This window comes from Halichoerus grypus, chromosome 1, assembly GCF_964656455.1.
Source record: "Halichoerus grypus chromosome 1, mHalGry1.hap1.1, whole genome shotgun sequence".
Lineage (NCBI taxonomy): Eukaryota > Metazoa > Chordata > Mammalia > Carnivora > Phocidae > Halichoerus > Halichoerus grypus.
The window spans coordinates 198,846,183-198,862,174 of record NC_135712.1 but is presented as its reverse complement, the minus strand read 5'-3'; the positions used below and the strand labels follow the sequence as shown (position 1 = coordinate 198,862,174).

Below are 15,992 nucleotides of genomic sequence, written 5' to 3'. Positions count from 1 at the left end.
GGGTTGAGTGATAAAAAGTGTGGGAACCAGTGTTCTAAAAGATCAGTGAGATAAGTACTTTTCACAGGCATGCAATTCTCAACCCAGGATCAAAACTACTTCCACCACAGACTAGTGAAAAACACAGTAGAGACGAAACTCTTGAAATCCCTTTTGGAGGAATCTCCCAACATTGTTACTAAAATGCAGGCACCAAAGAGTGCTTAATTAAGATAACTTTGTTTTAATAAAGAAGCCATTAAAAAAACCCCCACAAGATTCCTGATAATCTAAGGAAGGTTACTATATCCTGAATCACACATTTCTGATGATAATGCAGCTCATTTCTTATTGCTGTTACCTCAGCATACAAAGCAGCATGAAAGGATGCCATGTATAGTATGTAATTTGAAAAAAAGATTTTCCTTCAGACACACATATCTAAACTCTAAACACTGGTCTAGGAAGGTAAAAAGAAGGCAGATGAGAGATTGTATCTTTTTTTTTTCTTTTCTTTTTTATTTTAATTTAATTTTTTTTAAAGATTTTATTGATTTATTTGACAGAGAGAGACACAGCGAGAGAGGGAACACAAGCAGGGGGAGTGGGAGAGGGAGAAGCAGGCTTCCCACTGAGCAGGGAGCCCGATGCGGGGCTCGATCCCAGGACCCTGGGATCATGACCTGAGCCGAAGGCAGACGCCTAACAACTGAGCCACCCAGGCACCCCAATAAATAAAATCTTTAAAAAAAAAAAAAAGAAAAGAGGGGCACCTGGGTGGCTCAGTCGTTAGGCGTCTGCCTTCGGCTCAGGTCATGATCCCAGGGTCCTGGGATCGAGCCCCGCATCGGGCTCCCTGCTCAGTGGGAAGCCTGCTTCTCCCTCTCCCACTCCCCCTGCTTGTGTTCCCTCTCTCGCTGTGTCTCTGTCAAATAAATAAAATCTTAAAAAAAGTATTTTATTTATTTGAGAGGGAGAGAGAGAGCGTGTGTGCACGAGGGGAGGAGGGGGAGAGGGAGAAGCAGACTCCCTGCTGAGCAGGGAGCCTGACGCATGGCTTGATCCCAGGACTCTGGGATCATGACACGAGCTGAAGGCAGATGCTTAACGAACTGAGCCACCCAGGAGCCCCGAGATTATATCTATCTGATAACAGGAGACACATCACATAAATAACCAAGCACGGTGCTGGGACAACTGGTTATCCATATAAAAACAATGAAGTTGGACCTCTTCTTCATATCATACAAAAAAAAAAATGAGGATCTGAATAGACATTTCTCCAAAGATACGCAAATGGCCAATAAGCACATGAAAAGTTGCCCAACATCATGAGCTATCACAGAAATGCAAATCAGAACCACATTAAGATGCCACTTGAAAGCCAGTAAGATGGCTATAATAAAAAGATAGTGTTTACAGGGATGTGAAGAAATTGCAATCTTCATATACTGCTGGTGGGAGTACAGCCACTTTGGAAAAAGTCTAGCAGTTCATCACAAGGTTAAACATACCATATGACAGGGGTGCCTGAGTGGCTCAGTCAGTTAAGCGTCTGCCTTTGGCTCAGGTCGTGATCTCAAGGTCCTGGGATTGAGTCCTGCATCAGGCTCCCTGCACAGCGGGGAGTCTGCTTCTCCCTATCACTCTGTCCTCCCCCTCCCTTGTGCTCTCTCTCTCTCTGTCTCAAATAAATAAATAAAATCTTTAAAAAAACAAAAAACATACCATATGATAAAGATATGAAAAACAACCACATGACCCAGCAATTCCACTCTTAGGTATATGCCCAAGAGGAATGAAAACTATGTCCACAAAAAACTTGGATGTAAATGTTTATAGTAGCATTATTCATAATAGCTAAAAAGTAGAACAACCCAAATGTTCATCAATTGATAAATGATAAATAAAATGTGGTATTTCCATAGAACAGAGTATTATTTAGCAACAAAAAGGAATGACATTCTGATACATGCTACAACCCAGATGAACTCTGAAAATGTTATGCTAAGGGAAGTCAGTCACAAAGACTAAATATTGTATGATTCCATTTATGTGAATGTCCAAAATAGAAATAGAAAGTACACTTGTGGTTGTCTAAGAGCATAGGATTAGGGAAAATACAAAGTGCCAATGGGTAGAGGGTTTCTTTCTTGGAGTACTGACAATGTTCTAAAATTGATGTAATGGTTGCACAACTTTGTGAGTAGATTAAAAAACCGCTTAATTGCTGGGGTGCCTGGGTGGCTCAGTTGGTTGGGCTTTTGACTCTTGACTTCAGCTTGGGTCATGATTTTGGGATCATGGGATCAAGCTCCCTGTCAGGCTGTACCCTCAGCAGGGAGTCCGCTTGGGATTCTCTCCCTGTGCCCCATCCCCTGCTCATGTGTGCATTCTGTCTTTCTAAAATAAATAAATCAACTCCCCCCACCCCCCCAAAAAACCAGGGACACCTGGGTGGTACAGTTGGTGAAACGTCTAACTCTTGGTTTCAGCTCAGGTCGTGATCTCAGAGTCATGAGATTGAGCCTGGTGTTGGTTCTGCACTCAGCATGGAGTCTACTTGTGATTCTCTCTCCCTCTTCCTCTCCCCTCCTGCTCGGGCTGTCTCTAAAATAAATAAATCTTAAAAAAAAAAAAAAACCCCGCTGAATTGTATACTTTAAATGGGTGAATTATACGAGAATTAGATCTCAATAAAGCCGTCCCTAATTAAAAAGAGAAGCAAGGAGGTTATGTAAAGAGAATAGGCCTTGAAGTTAGACTTGAACTTGAATTGGGGCTGTACTTTTCTAGCTGTGAGTCCCCAAGTTTCAGTTTCCTCAGGTATAATAAAAAGCGGGAGGGACACCTGGGTGGCTCAGTCAGTTAAGTGTCTGCTTTCGGCTCAGGTCATGATCCCAGGGTACTGGGATTGAGACCCTCATCGGGCTTCCTGCTCAGCCGGGAGCCCTGCTTCTCCCTTTGCCTGCTGCTCCCCCTGCTTGTGCTTTCTCTCTCTCTAATAAATAAATAAAAATCTTTAAAAATAAATAAATAAATAAATAATAAAAAGGGGGAGAACACCTAACTCCCTACAGAGTTGTTATGAGCATAAGATAGTAGGTGCTCAAAAAGTAGGTTTCCTTCGTTATAAACAATATTTCTTAACACCAGTGAAATCTCAAAATATAGTTTCCAGGCCAACAGCATCACCACCAAGGCACTTGTTAAAAATACTAATTCTCAGGTTCCACCTCAGAACTACTGAATCAGAAACTCTGGGGGAACGGACCCAACAATCTATCTTAACAAGTCTTCCAGGTGACTAATGCGTGCTCAAGTTTAGAACCAGTGCTTTACATCAAGAATGTAAAGGAAACTATGAGACCAGTTACTATAGAACAGTAGTTTTCAAGCTTTTTGTCTCGGGACCCTCTCAAAAAATTACTGAGGATCCCCAATAGCTTTTGTTTACATGGATATGGATATTGTTATTTACTGTATTAGAAATTAAAACTAGGATATCACACAAACCAATCACGTTAACATAAATAACACTGGAAAGGCATACATACCTAGTTTTATTGTGCTCACCACATGATATGTTTTTTGTTTTGTTTTGTTTTGTTTTTAAATGAAGATTTGTAGCAACCCAGCACTGATCAAGTCTATTGGCGCTGTTCTTCCAACAGCATTTGTTCACCTCATGTCTCTGTGTCACATTTAGGGAATTCTCACAACATTTCAAACTTTTTCATCATTATATTTTTTATAGTGATCTGTCAACAAGATCTTTGATGTTACTAAGTTACTTGTTATAACTGTTTTGGGCCCAACAAACCTCACCCATGTAAGATGGCAAACTTAATTGATAAATGTGTGTGTTCTAACAGTTCTACCAATTGGCCGAGTCCCCCTCCTTAGTCCTCCCTATTCCCTGAGACAAAATAATATTGAAATTAGGCCAATTAATAACAACTGCTCTAAGTGAAAGGAAGAGTCATTTCCAAAAGCTAGAAATGATTTAACTTAGTGAGGAAGGCATGTTAAAAGCAAAGGTAGGCCAAAAGCTAGGCCTCTTGTACCAAACAGTTCGTCAAGTTATGAATGCAAAGGAAAACCTCTTGAAGAAATTCGAAGTGTTACTTCAGTGAGCACAGGAATGATAACACTAAACAGCTTTATTGCTGATAAGGAAAAAGTTTAAGTGGTCTGGATAGAAGATCAAGCCAGCCACAACATTCCCCTAAGCCAAAGCCTAATTCAGAGCAAGACCCCCACTCTCTTCAATTCTATGAAGGCTGAGAGAGGTGAGGAACCTGCGAAGAAAAGTTTGAAGCTAGACACTGGTTCACGTGGTTTAAGAAGCTGTCTCCATAACGTAAAAGGGCAAGGTAAAGCAGCAAGTGCTGATGTAGAAGCTACAGCTAGTTATCCAGAAGACCTAGCTAAGATAATTAACAAAGGCGGCTATACTAAACAGCAGATTTTCAATGTAGATAAAACAGCTTTATATTTGAAGAAGTTGCCATCTAAGACTTGCATAGCTAAAGAGAAGAAAGCAATGCCTGGCTTCAAAGCCTCAAAGAAGAGGCTGACACTATGTTAGGGACTAATGCAGCTGGTGACTTTATGGTGAAGCTAATGTTCATCATTTTACTATTCCAAAGGTCCCAGGGCCCTTAGGATTTATGCTAAATCTACTCTGCTTGTACTCTATAAATGGAACAATAAAGGATGGATGATAGCACATGTGTTTAACATGGCTTACTGAATATTTTAATTTTGAACCCATTGTTGAGAGCTACTGCTCAGAAAAAAAGATTCTACTGCTCAATGACAATGCATGTGATCACCCAACAGCTCTAATGGAGATGAACGATGGGATTATTGTTGTTTTCATGCCTGTGAATACATCCATTCTGCAGCCCAAAGATCAAAGAGTATTTTTGACTTTTAAGTCTTATACTTTAAAAAATACATTTTGTAAAGCTACATATGCTTAGATATAGAGAGTGATTCCTCTGAACATCTGGGCAAAATAAACTGAAAACTCTGGAAAGAATTCACCATTCTAGATGCCATTAAGAATATTCGTGACTGGGGAGGGTATGTGCTATGGTGAGCACTGTGAATTGTGCAAGACTGTTGAATCACAGATCTGTACCTCTGAAACAAATTAATACAATATATGTTAAAAAAAAAAAAAAAGAATAAGATAGCAGGAGGGGAAGAATGAAGGGGGGGAATCGGAGGGGGAGACGAACCATGAGACGATGGACTCTGAAAAACAAACTGAGGGTTCTAGAGGGGAGGGGGGCGGGAGGATGGGTTAGCCTGGTGATGGGTATTAAAGAGGGCACACTCTGCATGGAGCACTGGGTGTTGTACACAAACAAGGAATCATGGAACACTACATCAAAAACTAATGATGTAATGTATGGTGATTAACATAATAAAAAATTAAAAAAAAGAATATTTGTGATTCATGGGAAGAGATTAAAATATCAACATTATCAGAAGTTTAAAAGAAATTGATTCTGATCCTCACAGATGACTTCAAAGGGTTCAATATTTCAGTAGAGATAGTAACTGCAGATATGGTAGAAAGAGCAAGAGAACTAGAACATGGAGCCTGAAGATGTGACTGAATTGGTGCATTCTCCTGATAAAACATTAATGGATGAAGAGTTGTTTCTTAAGGATGAGCAGCAAAGAAAGTGGTTTCTTGAGATGGAATCTATACCTGGTGACAATGTTGTTAGTGTCTGCCTTCGGCCCAGGTCATAATCCCAAGGTCCTGGGATGGAGTCCTGCATCGGGCTCCCTGCTCAGTGGAGAGTCTGCTTCTCCCTCTGCCTGCCCCTCCCTCCTGCTCGTGCACTCTCTCTCTCTCAAATAAATAAAATCTTAAAAAAAAAAAAAAAGGCAAAAAACCCCAAAAAACAAAAAACAAAACATTGGTGAAATGACAACAAAGGATTTAGAGTATCATATAAACTTAGTTGATAAAGCAGCAGCAGGGTTCCAGAAGACTGACTACAATTTTTAAAGAAGTTCTATTATGGGTAAAATGCTATCAAACAGCACAGCACACCCCAGAGAATGAGGCACCTGGGTGGCTCAGTCAGTTAAGTGTATGACTCTTGATTTAGGCTCAGGTCATGGTCTCAGGATCATGAGATCGAGCCCCCCATCAGGATCCGCCCTCAGCACAGAGTCTGCTTAAGTTTCTCTCCCTCTGGGGTGCCTGGGTGGCTCAGTCAGTTAAGTGTCTGCCTTTGGCTCAGGTCATGATCCTAGGGTCCTGGGATTGAGACCTGCATCAGGCTCCCTGCTCAGCAGGGGTCTGCTTTTCCCTCTCCCTCTGTGCTCTCTCTCAAGTAAATAAATAAAAATCTTACCAAAAAAAAAAAAAAATTCTCTCCCTCTGCCCTGCTCATGCACTTTCTCTAAAAAAATAAAAATTTAAAAATAAAAAAAAATCATACTACAGAGAAGTCATTACTAAGAAGATGAGTCAACTGATGCAGCAAACTTCTCTGTTGTCTTATTTTAAGAAACTGCAAGGGATGTCTGGGGGGGCTCAGTTGGTTAAGCATCTGCTTTCGGCTCAGGTCATGATCCCACAGTCCTGGGATCGAGTCCTACATCGGGCTCCTTGCTCAGTGGGGAGCCTGCTTCTCCCTCTGCCTGCCGCTCCCCCTGCTTGTGCTCTCTCTGACAAATAAATAAAATCTTAAAAACTGCCACAGCCACCCCAACCTTCAGCAACCACCACCCTAATCAGTCAGTAGTCATCAACATCAAGGAAAGACCCTTCACCAGCAAAAAGATTACAACTCACTCAAAGCTCAGACGATGGTTAACATATTTTTTAGCAATAAAATAATTTTAAATTAAATCATGTATATTATTTTTTAAGACATAATGCTGTTGTTGTAATGTATGGTGATTAACATAATGATAATAATAATAAAAAAAGACATAATGCTGTTGCACACTTAATAGACCACGGTATAGTGTGAATAACTTCTATCCAAACCGGGAAACCAGAAAATTCATTTGACTTGCTTTATTGCGATATTCACTCTATTGCAGTAGTCTAGAACTGAATCTGCAATATCTTGGACGTATGCCTGTATTTGCCAAAACAAAAAATTTGTAAGAGTTGCACTTTTTACATTTTTGCGAAACTCTTTAATGGGTGACTTAATTGAAGACAGCTGGATTCTCATATCTGCTTCTGCATTCAATCTGTTGTGCACATATCACACGTGACCTCTAAAAATCTCCACTGGTACATTCATGAGAAAATAAGAGTGAAAAAGGCAAATAACATCTCAATATTATAATAAAAACACCTTTGACCTTAAGAAGCCCTGCAAGTGTACTGGAGAATACTGGTCCTGGACCACCCTTTAAGAACCACTGCCTGTGTGGCTCAGTTGGTTAAGCGAGGGACTCTTGATTTCGGCTCAGCTCATGATCTCAGGGTTTTGAGATCGAGCCCGGGACAGGCTCTGTGCTCACTGGGAATCTGCTTGATATTCTCTCCCTTTCCTTCTGTCCCTCCCCCTGCTCTGCACACGTTCTCTCTCTCAAATAAATAAATCTTTAAATAAATCTTAAAAAAAAAAAAAAGGAGTAACTGCTATAGATTTAAATACATGGTATATTTTATAATTGTTACTACTTGCTTAAAAACAAAATTTTAAAAATCTGGTTATTGGGGCACCTGGGTGGCTCAGTTGGTTAAGCCTCCAACTTTTGCTTTAGGCTCAGGTCATGATCTTCTTGGCAGTGAGACCGAGCACACATCGGGCTCTGTGTTCAGCAGAGAGTTGATTTAAGTCTCTCCTTCTGCCCCTCCCCCCACTGGCACACTCTCCCGCAAATAAATCTTAAAAATAAATAAATGAAATAAAAATCTGGTTATTATCACTAAATCACAGCCCATATGCTTCGTAAGTTTACTGTATCTTTTTTTTCTTAAAGATTTATCTATCTTAAAGAGAGAGAGTGAGTGAGCAAGCACGCAGGGGTGGGGGGGGAGGGGCAGAGGGAGAGAGAACCTCAAGCAGACTCCCCGCTGATCGAGGAGCCCCACGAGGGGCTTGATCCCATGACACTGAGATCATGACCTGAGCCAAAACCAAGAGTTGGACACTTACCTGACTGAGCCACCCAGATGCCCCTACTGTATCTCTTTTAATTGGTTTTTTCTTAGAAACCATTTATCAGGGGCACCTGGGTGGCTCAGTTGTTAAGCATCTTCCTTTGGCTCAGGTCATGATCCCAGGGTCCTGGGATCAAGCCCCACGTCGGGCTCCCTGCCTGTGTTCCCTCTCTCGCCGTGTCTCTGTCAAATAAATAAATAAAACCTTAAAAAAAAAAAAAGAAAAAGAAACCATTTATCAACATTCAAACTTCCAATAGAAACAGAAACAAGTTATTACAAATAATATGGAATCAGAACTGGGGGAGTGGGGGACAGGACTACTCCTCACTCCAGAACAAACAAGTACAAATGATCTGATGCCATTTTAGATCCAAAGTAGTTAGAATTTAAAATTAGAGAAGAGTTCAGAGTTAAAGCATTTTGTGACATTTCTTTACCAATGTCAACATACTGAATAAGAAATCAGATATTATACATTCATAACCTTTATTCATAACTATCATAGGTCAATAAAAATTAAATGCTATTTTTATTACCTCCCAACTTTTTCATTTACATAAAAACATTAACTTTTTATCTGGCTAATCACTACTACATGGTCATAGTAATAATTTGGAAACTCAGCAAAATAAATATAAAAAATTAAATTTTACTTAAAAAGGAAGCAAAAGTGAAGTGAACTGAAAGAACTGATCAACTTTAAGTATTTCTTTGCAGTAAGAGAATTCCTAAAAGATTCCTCTTTAAAAAGAAAAAAAAAAAAAGAGCGCCTGGGTGGCTCAGTTGGTTAAGCGACTACCTTCGGCTCAGGTCATGATCCTGGGGTCCTGGGATGGAGTCCCACATCAGGCTCCCCCTGCTCTGTGGGAAGCCTGCTTCTTCCGCTCCCTCTGCCTGCCACTCCCCCTGCTTGTGCTCTCTGTCAAATAAATAAATAATCTTAAAAAAAAACAGGGAGTGGGAGGAAAAGAAAAATCTAAGGTAGACACTCAGAAGTTGGTACTGTGATTCATCAGCTCTATGTTTCTTAACAGGTTTAGCTGTAATTTTCAAGGTTATAATAATACTTAGGTCAACTGTCTCAAAAGATAAAAACCAAACTGACTAATAACTAAACAAAAATATATATATTTATATTATTAAAAAGCATTTTGAAACTTAAGCCTATTTAAATTTAAGATGAAATTTAAAATGATTCTCAAGAGGTACAAAAGGAAAAAGATCATCTCTAAATCTAGCATATCCTAGAAAAGTTACATATCAAATAGGAGAGGGGGACATTTTTGGGGAAATGAATTTGGGTTTTTTGCTTCAAAAACCACTATTTCTCACCTATCAATCTCTCATAAATCACAGTTTTAGTTCCCTTCACATTTAAATCCTTCAACCTTCTCATTCAGCTCCCCTCACCTTTTCCAGAGTTTTTTTGTTTTTAAGATTTTATTTATTTATTTGACGAGACACAGGGAGAGAGGGAACACAAGCAGAGGGAGTGGGAGAGGGAGAAGCAGGCTTCCCACCAGGCAGGGAGCCCGATGTGGGGCTCGATCTCAGGACCCTGGGATCATGACCTGAGCCAAAGGCAGATGCTTACCGACTGAGCCACCCAGATGCCCCTTCCAGAATTTTTAATTGCCTTTTTTTTCCTGTTGTTCAGAAGAGACACTTAATAATATGTACGGCACTACTACTTTCTTCTTGAGTATTCTGACTTTGTATTTCAACCTGAGCAGACTACTTTCTGGCTCTTCCGTACAGCTACCACACTGCAGTTAGATCTCAATTCTGAGCTGGTTTTGTTTTTTCTTTATTTCTCATGACTTCTTTCTTAGATTCTTTACTTCATTGAGCGTATTACCAATTAAGCTTTTCAGAAAGTATGTCTGAATGTGATCCACAGAGCAGCACATTCAGCATCAACCTGGAAATTTATTAGAAATGAAAATTCTCGGGGTGCCTGGGTGACTCAGTTGGTTAAGCATCTGCCTTCGGCTCAGGTCATGATCTTGGGGTCCTGGGATCAAGCCCCTCGTTGGACTCTAAGTTCAGTGGGGAGTCTGCTTCTCCCTCTCCCTCTGTCCCTCCCCCTGCTCTCTCTCTCATGCTCTCTTTCAAATAAATAAAATCTTTTTTTAAAAAAAAAAGATTTTATTTATTTATTTGATAAAGAGAGCAGCAGAGGGAGAGAGAGAAGCAGACTCCCCGCTGAGCAGGGAGCCCTATGCGGGATTCGATCCCGGAACGCCGGGATCATGACCTGAGCTGAAGGCAGACACTTAGCGGAATGAGCCACCCAGGCGCCCCAATAAATAAAATCTTAAGAAAGAAAGAAAGAAAAGAAAGGAAAGAAAGGAAAGAAAGGAAAGAAAGGAAAGAAAGAAAGAAAGAAAGAAAGAAATGAAAACATGTCAGAGATATCTATACCCCAATGTTCACAGCATTATTTAAAGTAAACAAGACATGAAAATGGTTGAAGTGTCTGTCAAGGGATGAAGAAGTTATGAAATACATAAAAAATGGGCTACTATTCAGCCATAAAAAAGGAAGAAATACTGACATTTATGAAACATAGATGGACGAGGGCTTTATGCTAATAATAAGTCAGACAAAAATGCTACATGATCTCATATATATGGAATCTAAAAAACAGAACTCAGAAAAAGAGATCAGATTTGTGATTACTAAAAGCAGTGGGTGCGGGGAAGAGGAAGAACTGGATGAATGTGGTCAAAAGGTATAAACTCAGAGTTTTAAGATACATAAGTGCTACGGATATAATGTACAACAGGATGACCGTAGCTAATACTGCTGCATGGTATAGAGAAAAGTTGTTAGGAGAGTAAATCCTAAGAGTTCTCACACAAAGGAAAATATTTCTTTTCTTTATCTTTTTTATCTATATGAGATGATAGAAGTTAACTAAACTTACTGTGATAATCATTTCATGATATATGTAAGTCAAATCATTAAGCTGTACACCTTAAACTTATACATGCTATATGTCAATTTTATCTCAATAAAATTGGGGAAAAATGCGAACATTCAGAACCGACCCCAGTCCTACCTACACTGAATCAGAATTCAGGGCGTGGGGGGAGGGAAGCAGCCACTCTCTCTTTTCCTTTTTAAGATTTATTTATTTGAGAGAAAGAGAGAGAGAGAGAGAGCTCGCACGTGTGCACACACGCTTGAGTGCAGGAGGGTGCACCTGTGAGCACGAGTGGGGGGGTAGGGGCAGAGACTCTCAACTGTGCATGGAGCCAGGATAAGCCACCCAGGTGCCCCAGCCATTTTTCACTTTAAGAAACTCTCTAGCTGAGGGGCGCCTGGGTGGCTAAGATGGTTAAGCAGATGACTCTTGGTTTCTGCTCAGGTCATGATCTCAGGATGGTGAGATCGACCTGTGTTGGGTTCTGCTTCAGGATTCTCTCTCCTTCTGCCCCCCACCAGACTCTCTTTCTAAAATAAATATCTTAAAATAAAACAAAACAAAACCTCTCCAGGTGATTCTAGTCACCTGGATAACCACTAGTCTAGAAATTTTATTGGCCCTGACTTGTCAATGTTCTTCATTAGGTTGCAGATGGATGATCTTTTCCTTTTTCCTCAGTGTCATTCAGAACCTAAGTAATCCAGAGCTTAACACAACATTTGGACTGAGTATTCCAACTAAGGAACAATGAGAAAACATGAACGTGTATTACCCCAATTAGGAATCTTTTCTTCCAATCACCGAAACTAAAACAAACAAAACTGAAAAAACATAGTATCATTTCTTGATTTTTTTTCTTCTGGCTAAAGTGTAAAACCAGTATTTCATTTAAAGGAGAACAGGGGCGCCTGGATGGCGCAGTCAAGTCAGTTAAGCGGCCGACTCTTAGTTTCAGCCCAGGTCATGATCTCAGGGTTGTGAGATCAAGCCCCATGTGGTGTTTTGTGCTCAGTGTAGAGTCTGCTTGAGAGTCTCCCTCTGCCCCTCCCCCTCTCTAAAATGAATAAATAAATCTTAAATAAATAAATGAGAATAAACTGAGTGTGTTAGGTCAATTTCCAAATTCCGCCTCATAAACAACTTTTTTTTTTTTTTGGACGCGCATCTTCTGCGGTTTTTTTTTTTTTTTTTAAGATTTTATTTATTTATTTGACAGAGACACAGCGAGAGAGGGAACACAAGCAGGGGGAGTGGGAGAGAGAGAAGCAGGCTTCCCGCGGAGCGGGGAACCCGATGCGGGGCTCGATCCCAGGACCCTGGGATCATGACCTGAGCCGAAGGCAGATGCTTAACGACTGAGCCACCCAGGCGCCCCATCATAAACAACTTTTAAAATTACTTTCTTATTTCCACAAGAAAGAATAAGCAATTCTTCTCTCACATTTCTCTGAAGCTGCACTGGTCCAATACCCATTACATGTAGTTAGCAATCACTTTTAATGTTCAAACTATAATGTGCTACAAGTACAAAACACAACCAGATTTCAAGGATTTGTACCAAAAAAGAGGAAAATAGTTTTTAATATTATACTGGTTACATGTTAAAATATTAAATAAAATGCGACTTAAAAAAATCAATTTCACTTTTCTTTTATCCCCCTTAAAAAAGAGAGTACTAGAAAACTTATAATAACATATGTGGCTCATGTTCCATTTCATGTTCTGAGTCTCACTGAGAAGGGATGGTTGAGGACAGTCCTCAGCGTGGCAGAAGAACACCCCACTAGGTAAGGAATCACACACGTAGGAACCTACCTGCACCATTTAACAACTAGTCTAGCAAAAATTTAGGGACCTTGGTAGAATTTCTCTGTTCAAATAACACTCTTCTGAAAATGGTAAAGGCTTTACCCAAGTATTAAACATTTACCAAACTCTTATACAAATGAACCTAAAAATATGGTAAGGGAAGAGATTTAAATGTGAGTAAAAGGCTGGACATGAAGGGCCAGAGAAAGCAGCAATAAAATGGTTCACCAATCCAAAGTGCTGATCAGGATCCCAATCAGCCCACAATGTGCCAGTGAGAGAGTAGCTGACTGTAGTCCCATGTTTGGCTGCAAACCCATGTTTGCAGAATACATCATCATTTGAGTGTTGCCTCTCCAAGGCAGAAGCCAGAATCACTCTCCGAACCTCTCCTGCAGCTAGAGTGCAGGCGTGTGACCAAAGCTTCCCAAATTAGACACACTGCATGAAATCTGACTCAGAAGGGAGCAACATGAGGCAGCAAGAACCACAACCTCCATTTTCTGGTGAGAGTGGAGGAATGTGGCAAAAATGGAGCAGGATGGCATAGATCCCAACGAGACTGTGGTAGAGCAAGGACCTGTGCCCAGGGGTGTGGCAGAAAGTCTCTGCCAGAGCAGGCCAGCAAAGTGACCTGAGTCCTGTTCCTGGCTGCACAGTCTCCAAGACCCACTCTCTGGTCCTCCCATAAATTCCTTGAGCTAACTACTATCCTTTAGTCAATTTTTTTAGACAATTTCTCCTGAATAAACTAGAGGGATGAGGGGGAATATCTAATATTTGTAACTAAAAACCAATACCCAGATGGATACAGAAAATATCACACCAATTGAAAACTTTAAAATAGCATTTACACTGGGAGAGGATTTGTACCAAATGTTCAGAGGAGTTATTAGAGATTTGAATTGCATCTGTAACAGTTTATGTATTAAAAGAAAAAAAAGGATGGGGCGCCTGGGTAGCTCAGCTGGTTAAGCATCTAACTCTTGAGCTCAGCTCAGGTCTTGATCTCAGGGTCTTGATCTTGAGTTCAAGCCCCATGATGGGCTCCACACTGGGCCCTACTTAAAAAAAGAAAAAAAGAAAAAGGGGATAAAAATGGCACTACCAACAGTGTGGGAATACTTGTTTATAAATGTTTGGGTACTTTTCAAATACCTGAAAAGCAACTGAGGCCCAAGGCAGGGATGGCACTAAAGAGGAGAAGAGAAAGAAGAAAACAGCAGCAGCTATTATTTATTTATTGAAGGATTACTATGTGCCAGGCAATGTGTTTAGGACTTACTATTTTATATAATCCTCAAAGTATAACTACAACATAAATTCTTTTATTTTCATGATGTAGATAAGGAAATGGGACTCTGTGGTTAAATCACTTGCCTAAGATGACATATCTAAAGTTGCAGAGGCAGACCAAACTCCTGTTTGTCTCAGAGCTGAGTATGGCTTTTGATTAACTCTTTCTCACTCTTAGTAATTCCACACTATCATTAGGGGTTAGGGACCATCCAGCATGGGGGAAATGTTAAACAGCAAGAAGAAAAAGAGGAAGAGGGACAAAAGTTGAAATGACATATGAGGAAGAGTTGCATTTTGAGCCACTGAAGGCTTGAGATCTTTACTTCTAACAACAAAAGCAGCAAGTGATGAGAGGTCCCCTTCCCCAAAGTATCTTTCACTTAGCGAGGCCAGAATGACCAACTAGCCTTGTGTGAAGCCTCAGTTCCTGCCCTGTAGAAGGGCAGAGAAGAAACAAGCAATTTTATGGGTGCTAAGTGAAACCCAACCCCTGGGATTCACCATGAGAAGGCCTTCTCTCTAGCACATGCATTTAACTCCATGTGGATGCTTTAGGAAGCAACCAACTCAAGAGGGTTCTTGAAAGGGAAGTTCCAAATGAATCCCCTTTACCCAGCTCAGGCTGACCTACCAGGAACAGAAAACTTGGGCCTTTCCTAGTACTGTATACACTGTCAAGGCATTTACATGGCAGCTCTTGTTTTTGCCTTTAGAAGGTACCTCCTTATCTTAACTAGATGTATGATACTATGATATAATAAAAATTATGTATTTTGTTTTCTCTGGTTCCTGGCCAGAGCTTCTAAAACCTTTGTAATTTCATAAGCAATAATAAAAATGCTAGGTGCATCTTGTGTTCTAATGAGGCAACTCCTGGTGGGCTCCTCGATGAGGCTGGTCACCAGAAAGACCAAGCCATGATTAGAAGCTTGGCACTTTCAGCCCCACACTCCATTCTCTGGAGGAGGGGCTAGAATTGAGTTACTAATGGATTATACTTATGTGATGTAGCCTCCATAAAAATCCCAGAAGTATAGGGTTCAGGGAACTACTGTGTTGGTTAACACACTCACATGCCAGGAATGTGGTACACCCCAACTCCATATGGACAGAGGCTCCTGTAGGTCTTTATCTGGCTGTTCATTTGTATCTTCTATCATATCATTTATTATACAATATACCAGTAAATGTGTTTCCTTGAGTTCTGTGAGTTGTTCTAACAAATTATGAAACCTGAGGAGGGGTAGTGGGAACCTCAATTGATAGCTGGTCAATCAGAAATACAGGTGATATCCTGGGACTTGATCGGTATATGAGCTGGAGGGCAGTCTTGTGGGACTGATCCCTTAAGTTGTGGGACCTGACACTAACTCCAAGTAGACAGCGTCAACTGAATTGTAGGACAGTTAGCTGATGTCAGAGAATTGGTCAATGTGGGAAAAAACCCACACATTTGGTGGCCTGAAGTGTGACTGTGTTAGTAGTAGAGAGTAAAAGAACACAGTGAGACTTACTCAGATAGCTACTTTTGTGATTAACCTTTAACATGTACCTTTGTCTCCCACCAATTCACTAAAACTGTTCTAAGGATGTAATTACTGTGTCAAATCCAACAATGTATGTGCTGCTTCTAGGCTGGACAGATGAGGAAGTCTGACAGAGGAAGCTATCCAAGGTGGTTAACAGTTTTTAAAAAGCAATCTAATTTTGCCACAATAAAAAAAAAAAAATCTAGGTTCCAAGATAGTAAATTGTTTTGAAATTTACAGCCTAGGTTCTCAAGACAGTAAACTGTTTTGAAATTTTAAA

The 15,992-nt window shown here is 40.4% G+C and overlaps 1 protein-coding gene across 13 annotated transcripts in view; it reads right to left on the bottom strand.

Annotated features, from left to right (window-relative positions):
* The window catches only part of QRICH1 (glutamine rich 1), a 52,314-nt gene that overhangs the window by 18,763 nt on the left and 17,559 nt on the right, over positions 1-15,992 (bottom strand). The gene's annotated exons all lie outside the window — the stretch shown is intronic.